The sequence below is a fragment of the Miniopterus schreibersii genome (assembly GCF_964146895.1).
Source record: "Miniopterus schreibersii genome assembly, chromosome: X".
Lineage (NCBI taxonomy): Eukaryota > Metazoa > Chordata > Mammalia > Chiroptera > Miniopteridae > Miniopterus > Miniopterus schreibersii.
The window spans coordinates 31,208,535-31,218,580 of NC_138104.1; the positions used below are offsets into that span (position 1 = coordinate 31,208,535).

General features: G+C 39.5%; 1 pseudogene across 1 annotated transcript; it reads left to right on the forward strand.

Moving 5' to 3' along the window:
• Positions 1 to 1,932: 1,932 nt before the first annotated feature.
• Positions 1,933 to 9,435, forward strand: LOC308550921 (ATP synthase subunit O, mitochondrial pseudogene; annotated as a pseudogene). Its single transcript has 2 exons — positions 1,933 to 1,987; positions 8,776 to 9,435. The product of its transcript is annotated as an ATP synthase subunit O, mitochondrial pseudogene (transcript).
• The last annotated feature ends 611 nt before the right edge of the window (positions 9,436 to 10,046 follow it).

Here is a 10,046-nt window from a genome sequence, read left to right on the forward strand (position 1 = left end):
GCAAGATTCCAGGAAAAATAACAAAAGGTTCTAAGCTCTTTCCTTTAGATACCATAAAACTATTGTGTGGCACATTAATAATTAGGCTTTCTTACACTGGGATCGCTTCTCCTACTCTGTCTAAACTCCATATAAAGGCCATATGTGCCTGGCCAGCGTGGCTCAGCGGTTGAGCATACACCTTGGATCCAGGAGATCGTGGTTCGATTCCCAGTCAGGGCACATGCCCAGGTTTAGGGTTCCATCCCCAGTAGGGGGCGTGCAGGAGGCAGCCGTTCAATGACTTTCTCATCATTGATGTTTCAACTCTCTCTCTCCCTCTCCCTTTCTCTCTCTGAAATCAATAAAGATATATTTTAAAAAATAAAAATGTAAAGGCTGTATGCAGTGCTACATCTTCTGTCTTGGTCATATATTCATGTAGCCAGTTAAAAGGTAAACTGTTTGAAGAAGATTAACGGGTGCTGCCTCTTCCTCTTTGCCCTTTCCCAGTCATGTCTCTATTTCATTTATACATTAACTGTATCCAACACCCCAACCATAACCAAGCCCCAAATATCTACCCATTTGCAAGCCACTTGTTTATTTGTGACTCAGGAAAATGTGCTTTCATAAATTTGCTGCCGAATTAGCCAGAAGGTAGGATGAAAGGGAGTGCAGGAAGGAATGTACATGAAGCAGGGAGGGCAAAAACCAGTGTGGGGGACAGATGGGCGAGAAGGGGAGTGGCCCTCCCTCCTCCATGGTTTCAGTTACCTGTGGTCAACTGTGGTCCAAAAATACTAAACGGAAAATTTCAGACATAAACAATTCATACATTTTAAATTGCATGCCATTCTGAGTAGCCGGGGGAAATCTCACACTATCTCCCTCTGTCCCTCCAGGAATGTGAATCATCCCTTTGTCCGGCACATCCGCGCTGTAAATGCACTGCCCGTGTGTTACTGACTTAGCAGCTGGCTCAGTTATCAGATCGACTGGTGCTGTATTGCAGTGCTTGTGTTCAAGTGACCCTTATTTTGCTTAATAATGATCCCAAAGAGCAAGAGTAATGATGCTGACAATTCAAATATGCCAAAGAGAAGCTGTAAAGCGCTTCTGTTAGGTGAAAAGTTGAGTGTTGTACAATAAGATAGAGAGAACACATTCACATAACTTCTCTAACAGTATATTTATATATAATATATGTTATATATATTATATATTTTATATATATATATATCTTTATTGATTTCAGAGAGAGGAAGGGAGAGGGAGAGACAGAAACATCAATATGAGACAGTCATTGATCGGCTGCCTCCCGCACGCCCCCTGCTGGGGATCGAGCCCGCAACCCAGGCCTGGGCCCTGACCGGGAATCGAACCACGATCTCCTGGCTCCTAGGTCAATGCTCAATCGCTGAGCCAAGCCCAGTAGGGCTCTAGCAGTATATTCTTATAATTGTCTTATTTAACCATTAGTAATGGTTGTTAATCTCTTCCTGTGCCTAATTTATAAATTAAACTTTATGATAGGTATGTATATATAGGACAAAACATAGTATATACAGGGTTTTATGCTTACTGAGGTTAGAGACATCCACTGAAGGTCTTGGAACACAGCCACCATGAAGAAGGTAGCACTACTGTAAAAGATAAGCCAAGTACTGCGGAGTTAAATGGTAAGATCATGAAAATAGTAATTGTATACATAAATAATTTTTATATTTTTAAGAAAAATAAAGCTTTCCTTTTACATAGATAATTTTAGTCACTCAGTGAAGAGGGAAAAACCAGGATTAATGGTTCAATGTTTTCTAGACATAAGTACCTGAGAGTAAAGTGTTTTTTGTTTGGGGTTTTTTTAGAGAGAGACAGAGAAAGGAAAACCAAAATGATGATGCAGGAAAAAAATTAACATTGAGTTTTATTTAGGGTTTAAAAGGTCTAACTATGTGTCCAACTTGCCTGAAATCTCAGCTTGAGAGTCAGTTGTGTATGATGCAAGGTAGGTATCTTGGTCCCTGATCATTTTATTTGTTCTTAATCATCTGCATTATTAAAAAATCTAACTAAATTAGAAATTAATTGTCAGAAAAAGCTAGAATTTTTAAAAATGACTTTATGTTTGTTTTTAAGTAAATGACTCCAAACCACAAAATATTGTTGTGTCAAAATAAGCAGCCTGTGGAGCAGAAGAAAACACTTTAATTATTTTGAAATTAAAAAAAAAAATCTCAAATGATCTTGGCAAGAAAGTGGTACTCCTTTCAGGTTATTTTTCTTTAAGCTGATTTTTTTTTTAATCTAGCAGATGGAAGAATTTTGAAGGTTAAGTTAAAGTACTACCAGCTTCAAACCCGAAAGTCTGCTTTTAGGAACAGACATAATTTTACATCTTGATTTTGCACAAATCTTCCCTTTCTAATCTCAAGTAGAACTTGTTTTTCTTTTGAAATAGTTTATGATCACTGATATTGTACTACCATGTTATTAGAAGAAAGTCATAGGTCCCAAATTACCTTGAAAAATTCTATGACTAGAACTTTAAAAATAAAATACCTTGTACAAAGTCTGCGTTAATGTTTGACTTTCAGTGTTTAAATAAATATATTGTCCCATCCTATGTTGGAGTAATCACTAGGAAGGTTGAAGAAACTGGCAGTAATTTCTCGGTCAGAGGGTATAAAATAAAGGCCTGCTAGAGAAAGGAGGCCCTTCCCCTTCCTTGAGGAATAAGAAATGGGTGAGCCACTGGGTGAGGGAATGGAATGGAACACTTTTTGATAGTCAGGAGATTAAAATTTGCAAATGTAGGCTCCCTGGTGCCAGGGTGAGCAAGGAATGAGATTTCTTTTTTTTAAAATATATCTTTATTGATTTCAGAGAGAGGAAAGGAGAGGGAGGGAGAAAGAGAGAAACATCAATGATGAGAGAGTCATGGATCGGCTGCCTCCCACACGCCCCCTGCTGGGGATCAAGCCCACAACCCGGGCCTGTGCCCTGAGCGGGAATCGAACCCTGATCGCCTGGATCCTAGGTCAACACTCAACTGCTGAGCCACGCCCGGCTGGGCAGGAATGAGATTTCTTACTAATATCCAAGGGCCCTGTGGATAGTGCAGTTAGTTTAGGTGATGTAATACTTGATGCAAACAACTGGACAGGTAAGTGATACCCAGTTCCTTGACCTGCATTTCAAGGGCAGCCCAGGCAGACACATGCATAGGGACTGAAGGAGACCAGAAAAATTGCACTTTCCCCAACCTGTGTCTTTAAAATAATCTGGCCTCAGTTTCCAACCTCAATGGCAGCTTACCAAACTCAATAATTTCAGTATCATTCAATTTCTAGAAAAAATAATCACTTTGTTTTGTTGTATTACAAGATGAAGAAATTAGCTATGCATTTTAAAGGGGGATTAGATCACTTCGGGGAATTGGGAATAGGATTTTGCCAATGTTTGCCATCATTGGAGAGCTGTGCGATGATGATTCCGAATGAATCCGTGGTCTCCTCAAGTGTAGAACCTAATGGACAGGTGTTCATTTCAATATAACAGAAGTAAGATGGAGTTTCAATTCAAATTCTACCAGATGGTATTGTCACAGATTCTAAAGTACACAATCAATAGTAGATGTCATTCTCATATTAAACCAGAGATGAGCATTATGGAGAGATGTACTAGGGCATGGTAAGAGCATATGCACTAAGGAAGAAAAATTCTAATTTTTGAAATGAGATTGAGAGGATAGCGGGCCATGAGTGTTTTTTAGAACCACGGGAAGAAAATTACTTTGCAAAATTAATGTGAACTGGGACATGATAATTATCCTCATTTTTAAAAAATTATATTTGGTCTACTTATATATTGTATAAGAATAATTAATACCTTGCTGATTATAAAACAAATATTAAAATATGAAAAGAAATTATACAAATATTTAATAAGCAGAAAATGACTGACATTAAATTTATGTGGTAGAATTTACCACTTAATAAATTACCAAACAATTTGTTGTTTATCATCACAACAGAATCGTTTTTTCCATAAGTGTTGACGTCTATTTTAGAGACGCTATTGAGTAATTTTTTTTTTTTTTCAGGAATAATTATTTTCACCATGAATCTATTTTGCTAAACCTTTTCATTTCCTATTTATTTGCCAGCCATTGAACATATAGAAAACTGTGCTTTGGATACTAATGTAGAAAATATAAACTGTTTTCATTCATAGCAAGGTTTAAGTTATGCCGAAACTCAAGATACTGTGAAAGCAGCTAAAAATATAACGTTTAGTCCCTTGAAATGACCTTCTATTTACTCAGAGCAAAGGAGCTTTGCAATAAGTAACAGCAAGATTCATTCCATATCAAGAAGTACTACAATGCAAGGGAAATGTGAGGAACTCATGTGGCTCCAACATTGCCCTCAGATAACTGTGTACACATGACAGAGATAGAATGTCCTGTGACAGCTCAGTGTGTGGTGGAGACTTTTCATTGTCAAAATACAGGAACGTTTCTCTGTTCTCAAAACTACTGTAAGCGATTTGCAGATAAGATGCTTTGTCGCCGCTTCCAGGTTATTTCCATTTGCTCAAATGTAGAAGCACGTAGAGTAGCAGATTTATCATTTAGCTTTCCACATCTGGGGAACTGTTACTCGGATGCCATTCCCTCTAATGTTGAGCACACTTCTGTGTTTGGGTCACCAAACTTGGATTCTGCTCTCTCAGTAAGGAAATGCATCTAATCTGCATGGTGTGAGAGTTTGGGGACTAATTCATAGATTTTAATGGTGTTTTCATTTACCGCACTGCGTGAGGTGACAATCACAGTTTGTTTTGTTCTGCCCAAGTTTGATTTCATATCATGTTCGCATATGGCACTTCAGCACTATCGCCACTGGGCCTTCCCCATAGGAGCTGCGCACTCCTGTTCTATGGCTCCCGATGCGACAGGGTACACAGAGAGTGGCACTGGATAACTGAGCCTGTCAAGAAAGGATAAATAGAGTGGATGTATTATTTCTTTGTCATTCAGCTGCACCATGAAGCTACTCTCAAAAATGGGACTGGTTATGCAGTGCAGGTGAGATTTGCAGGATGAATCTCTATGAGCAAAACAGCAGCATCTCGATCCTATATAAATATGAGCATGCACTTGATTCTTCATCTTATGTCATTGGTTCATCTAGATGCAGAATCTCAGGCTACCAACAGTCATGTGATGGGACAAAAGGCTCGAAGCTGAGCTTGGAGAAATGAAATCATGATCACCATCTCAATTGCAGCACATATTTTTATTACTGTTGACACTATCTATTGAGAGCTTTCCTCATTCCAGGCACTAAATTATGCCCTGTTCCAAATAAAATCTCACTTAATCTTTGCAACAGCTCTGTGATTTATAGTCTATTATTAGCCCCACTTTACTGATGAGGAAAATGAGGATCAGAGAAGTTAAGTAACTTCCAAAAGGTTCATGATTAAACAGAGCCAGAATTAGAACCAAACTCCAGACCCCCAAGCTATGCAGTGCTGCTAGCCACGGCTATGCATTTTCTTTTTCAGGTATCTTTTAATTGTATCACAAAGACAGAAATAAATGATTTTTTAAGATCATCTACATGCCCTCTGCCCATTCTTTGCATAAGCATAACTATTTCAGGTGACTTTGTCTTGAAAGACAGTATGTCAAATTTTATACTCAGGTAAAGGTGGCTGAAGTAGTGAGCATGTGTCTATGGGATGAATTTGTCTACTGTGAATTGTATATCATCCCAACACTGTGGTTAGAATGACTGTATTTATTATGTGGACTGGGGTGGCAATAAGGAGATCATTGTGCTCCAGCATTAAAAATTCATTACAGCCCAGCCGGGCCTGGCTTGGTGGTTGAGCATTGACCTAGGATCCAGGAGATCGAGGTTTGATTCCCAGTCGGGGCACATGCCCGGGTTGTGGGCTCGGTCCCTGGTTGGGGGCGTGTGGGGAGTGGCAGATCGATGACTCTCATCATTGATGTTTCTATCTCTCTCCCTCTCCCTTCCTCTCTCTGAAAACAATAAAGATATATTTATATATTTTAAATTATTACAAAATTTACCCAAGAAGTCATGATGTGGTTTCCAAAAGATTATGCATTTACATTCATATCCCTGAATATTGCTAGATTCTTCATTTAATTAAGTATCCTATTTTAAAGCCATATATGATGCATTATGCTCTATGTATTGTTTGACATACGGCCAATTGTGTGTAACACTCTCAAATCTGCCAGCTGTGTTTAAGGAACACAAATATTTTGTTTTCGGACAGCTTGATAGGAATCCTGAAGTTTGTGAGAAAACAGAACTTCTTAAAAATGGGATTTTTGAAGCACTGGGAAACTCTGAGGTGATATTCACAAAGGACGAATTCCTAATTTTACCATAATAGAAGCCTTGTTGATTTTCAATAATAATATGCTGCCAGCTTGCACTGAGCTCATTTGCCCTTCCGACTTCTAGTTAGTCCCTTTACTTTTTGTTTCAGGACCTGACAGAATAAAGAATGCTTCCCCAATCTGGGCCAAACTGTGCTTTGTTGTGTTAATCACAAAGAGAAAATGTGAGGACCCACAGAGACTGGTTAAAGCGATTTAGACCCTAAGAAATCTAATGTCTCAAACATAATTAAGTGTTATTTTCAGTGTTTTCCTCCCTCTGCCTAAGGATGGAATCTTAACTTGTCCGAATTGCATAGAGCTGGAGTTTGGGGTAAATGGCGGGGGGGGTGGGGAACAGGTGCTGCCCTGACCCTGGGTCTTCAGGCTCCTTTTGGAGATGGAGGGAGTTCTGACCCTTTTATTACCTCTACCAAGGAAGAGGCTGGGGACCTATGATGCCATGTACTTCCAATCTTTGTCAAGGATATAATCCTATTAGACTAGTGCTTTGCAAATTATGGATTGTAATCCATGGGTGAGTTCTGAAATCAATTTAACAAGTTTGATTAGCATTTAAAAACAAATTTGGAATAGAGTACGTTGTACATTTTCAAACTTCTGTGTCAGTTGTGTGTATGTCTGTGTGCTGGGTCAGTATATAAAATAAATTTTTTACCGTTGATTGTAAAATAAGTAGAAAAGCCATGGCATTGAACTTCTACCCTTAACATATCAATTATGACATTCGTTTGCTTTATTTCAGAAGTAAAGAAGCCTTTTTTTTTTTTTTTCCTGGAGTAAATTGGGGAGTTCAAGTTGAAATAAGTGGGATTTCTAAGCAAAGGGCTTCAGGCAGCCAGTTTGCATATCTTGCTCAGTTTTAATCAGTGCAGATATACAGTTATTACCATGCAGTCATCTCTGCATCTTAGTAAAAAGCCATGTCTTACATAAGAAAGGCAGACATAATTGATTCATATCCTCTGTTTACATAAGGGAAAATGTAATTGTACTAGGAGTCAAGAGATTCAGATCTATGTGAAAAATTTCTACCAGGCCTTACAAATGAACACCTATTATATACAAGCACAGTACTGACAGGGGAAGGGGGTCAGAAATACAAAAAAGTATGATACCCTGGCTCTGTTGTCAAAGATATTTATACTCTAGTGAGAGAGACGACTGGTAATGCAATCATTCAATGGAACAACCAATGTGGGATTGTGCAAGTGCTTGGTCCCTTGGCTCTCAAATTCATTCCTTGCACTTTCCTGCTCTGCTCTGTATCACCAAGGGCTGGTCCCCTACAGGCAACATTTCTAAAATTCTTTTGTCAACTGGCATCTACATGGGTTTGAGCAGTGGAAGCCACTGGTAAGATATTGGAGGACAGGAAAGTGAAGCCAAAATATTTGTTCCCTCCTCCTTAGTGTCCATGGCTCCAACTCTGTTTATAGAAATCTGCCACAGTTCCAGGTACCTCTCAGTGACCACAAACCCTGGATTCTGATTCTGGTTGCATCTGCTCCTTCCTTCGGCCTTATGCTCCAGTACTGCAGCAAATTCCTGCTTTTGCTAATCTCTCGACTGCTTCACCATTCCCTTCTGTCCTCTCAGAGACCTTCCATAACCTATATAACTCTTTTCTGCATTAAATGTCCTGTGTTTTATTTATATTTTGTTATTTATTTATTGTTTAAATATATATTGATTTCAGAGAGAGGAAAGGAGAGGGAGAGAGAGAAACATCAATGATGAGAGAGTCACTGATCTGCTGCCTCCTGCACTCTCCCCCTGGGGATCGAGCCCGCAACCCGGGCCTGTGCCCTGACCGGGAATCGAACCCCGATCACCTGGATCCTAGGTCGACGCTCAACCGCTGAGCCACGCCAGGCTAGGCAAATGTCCTGTGTTTTAAGTACTCAGAGTTGTGTCTGTCTTCCAGATTAGACTACAGTTAATACAAGAGTTCAGATTGAGATATTTATGCTTCATCATCATAATAATTGATATCAATGTAATGCTAATATGTCTCAGGTATTGTTCTAAGTGCCTTTCACTAGCAGCTCTATTTCACAGATGTGCTTCACCTATAGAATTCTTCACTAGGTGTGACCATTCCTCAAATTTATCCTGTGTTTTGTAAATCCCAGTATTTTTTGATATTGATGGATTGCTTGATCAATAAAATGAACATTCATTGATCTTCTACTCTATCCCAAACACTATGATAGGAGCTATAGTTGAAAAAGCCAAGATTACTGAGCTCTATAAATAAGCAGGCCATCTTCCAAGCTGCTTTTATAGGTGTGATATGACGGCTAAAATCATGGGTCACTCTCTCCCAACATGGGTTTGACCGACAGCTGCCGGGAGAAGGCAGCCTCCCCAGCAGTGTCCCCAGCAGTGGGCTCTCCCAGAGGTGCGATGCTTCAGCACATCTGTGGCCAGGCCGTTTGCCGAGCTCGTGCGGCCACCCGCTCAGGTATGTTATCAAAGGTCGCTTGGCCACCTCTCTTTATTCTGCTGCATCTAAACAGAACAAACTGGAGCTAGTAGAAAAGGAACTGTTGAGAGTAGCACAAATCTCAAAGGACCCTAAATTGGCTGCTTTGATTATGAATCTCTTTGCAAAGTATTCCATTAAAGTGGAAAGCCTAAATGACAGGACCACAAAAGAGAGGTCTTCTCCCCTCCTTTCCAACCTGATCAATTTGTTTGCTGAAAATGGTCACTTGACTAGTACTCCCAGCATCATTTCTGCCTTTTCTACCATGATGACTGTCCACCGTGGAGAAATTCCATGCACAGTGACCACTGCATCTCCTTTAGATGAAGCCATTCTTTCTGAATTAAAAATGGTTCTGAACAGCTTCCTAAGTAAAAGCCAAATGTTGAAATTGGAAGTTAAGGTTGGCCTGTCAATCATGGGTGGAATGATTGTCTGTATTGGGGAGAAACATGTTGATATGCCTGCAAAAACCAAGATTCAGAAGCTGAGCAAGGTTATGCAGGAGGTTTTCTGAAAGTGTTGATTTTTTTCTGTCAGTGAAAATTCTTAAACTTGGAGCAACAGGAAAATGCTTCCTGAACAGAAAGGAAAGAAAAAAAATCAAAAAAAATCAAGGGCTACAATGAAGTACAATAGACTTCCACACCTTCCATTCAAGTGAGATCAAGATGGCAGCCCTGAAATACCAGCTTACTCTAGAAATAAAGGTGCATTTGGAAATATTCCCCTCTGATCCTCAAAGAAATCATTTGCAGCCTTTTCCTAAAACCAGCACTCCTTAATTTGTCCATTTGGAATAAACATACATTTTAGTACCAGGGTAAATCAGGTCTGGGAGGTAATATTTCTTTTGTAGCTAAATAACCATTGACGCACAACATTATGGTTGTTTCTCATTACTGTAGTTTGGGGAGCTACTTTTCTCAAACTTTCTCAGTCAATAGAATATAAATCTATCAGCTCCCATCCAAACAACCCTCTGGGTATGGATTATTCAGTATGCATACAAGGCTACTCATATTACGGACTGAAAAGTACAATCCAGCGGAATGATGTGCACACAGCTGTTTTATATTTAGCCGGCTTCCTAATGTGAGCTAATTTGTTGGAGGGACTGAGGGCATT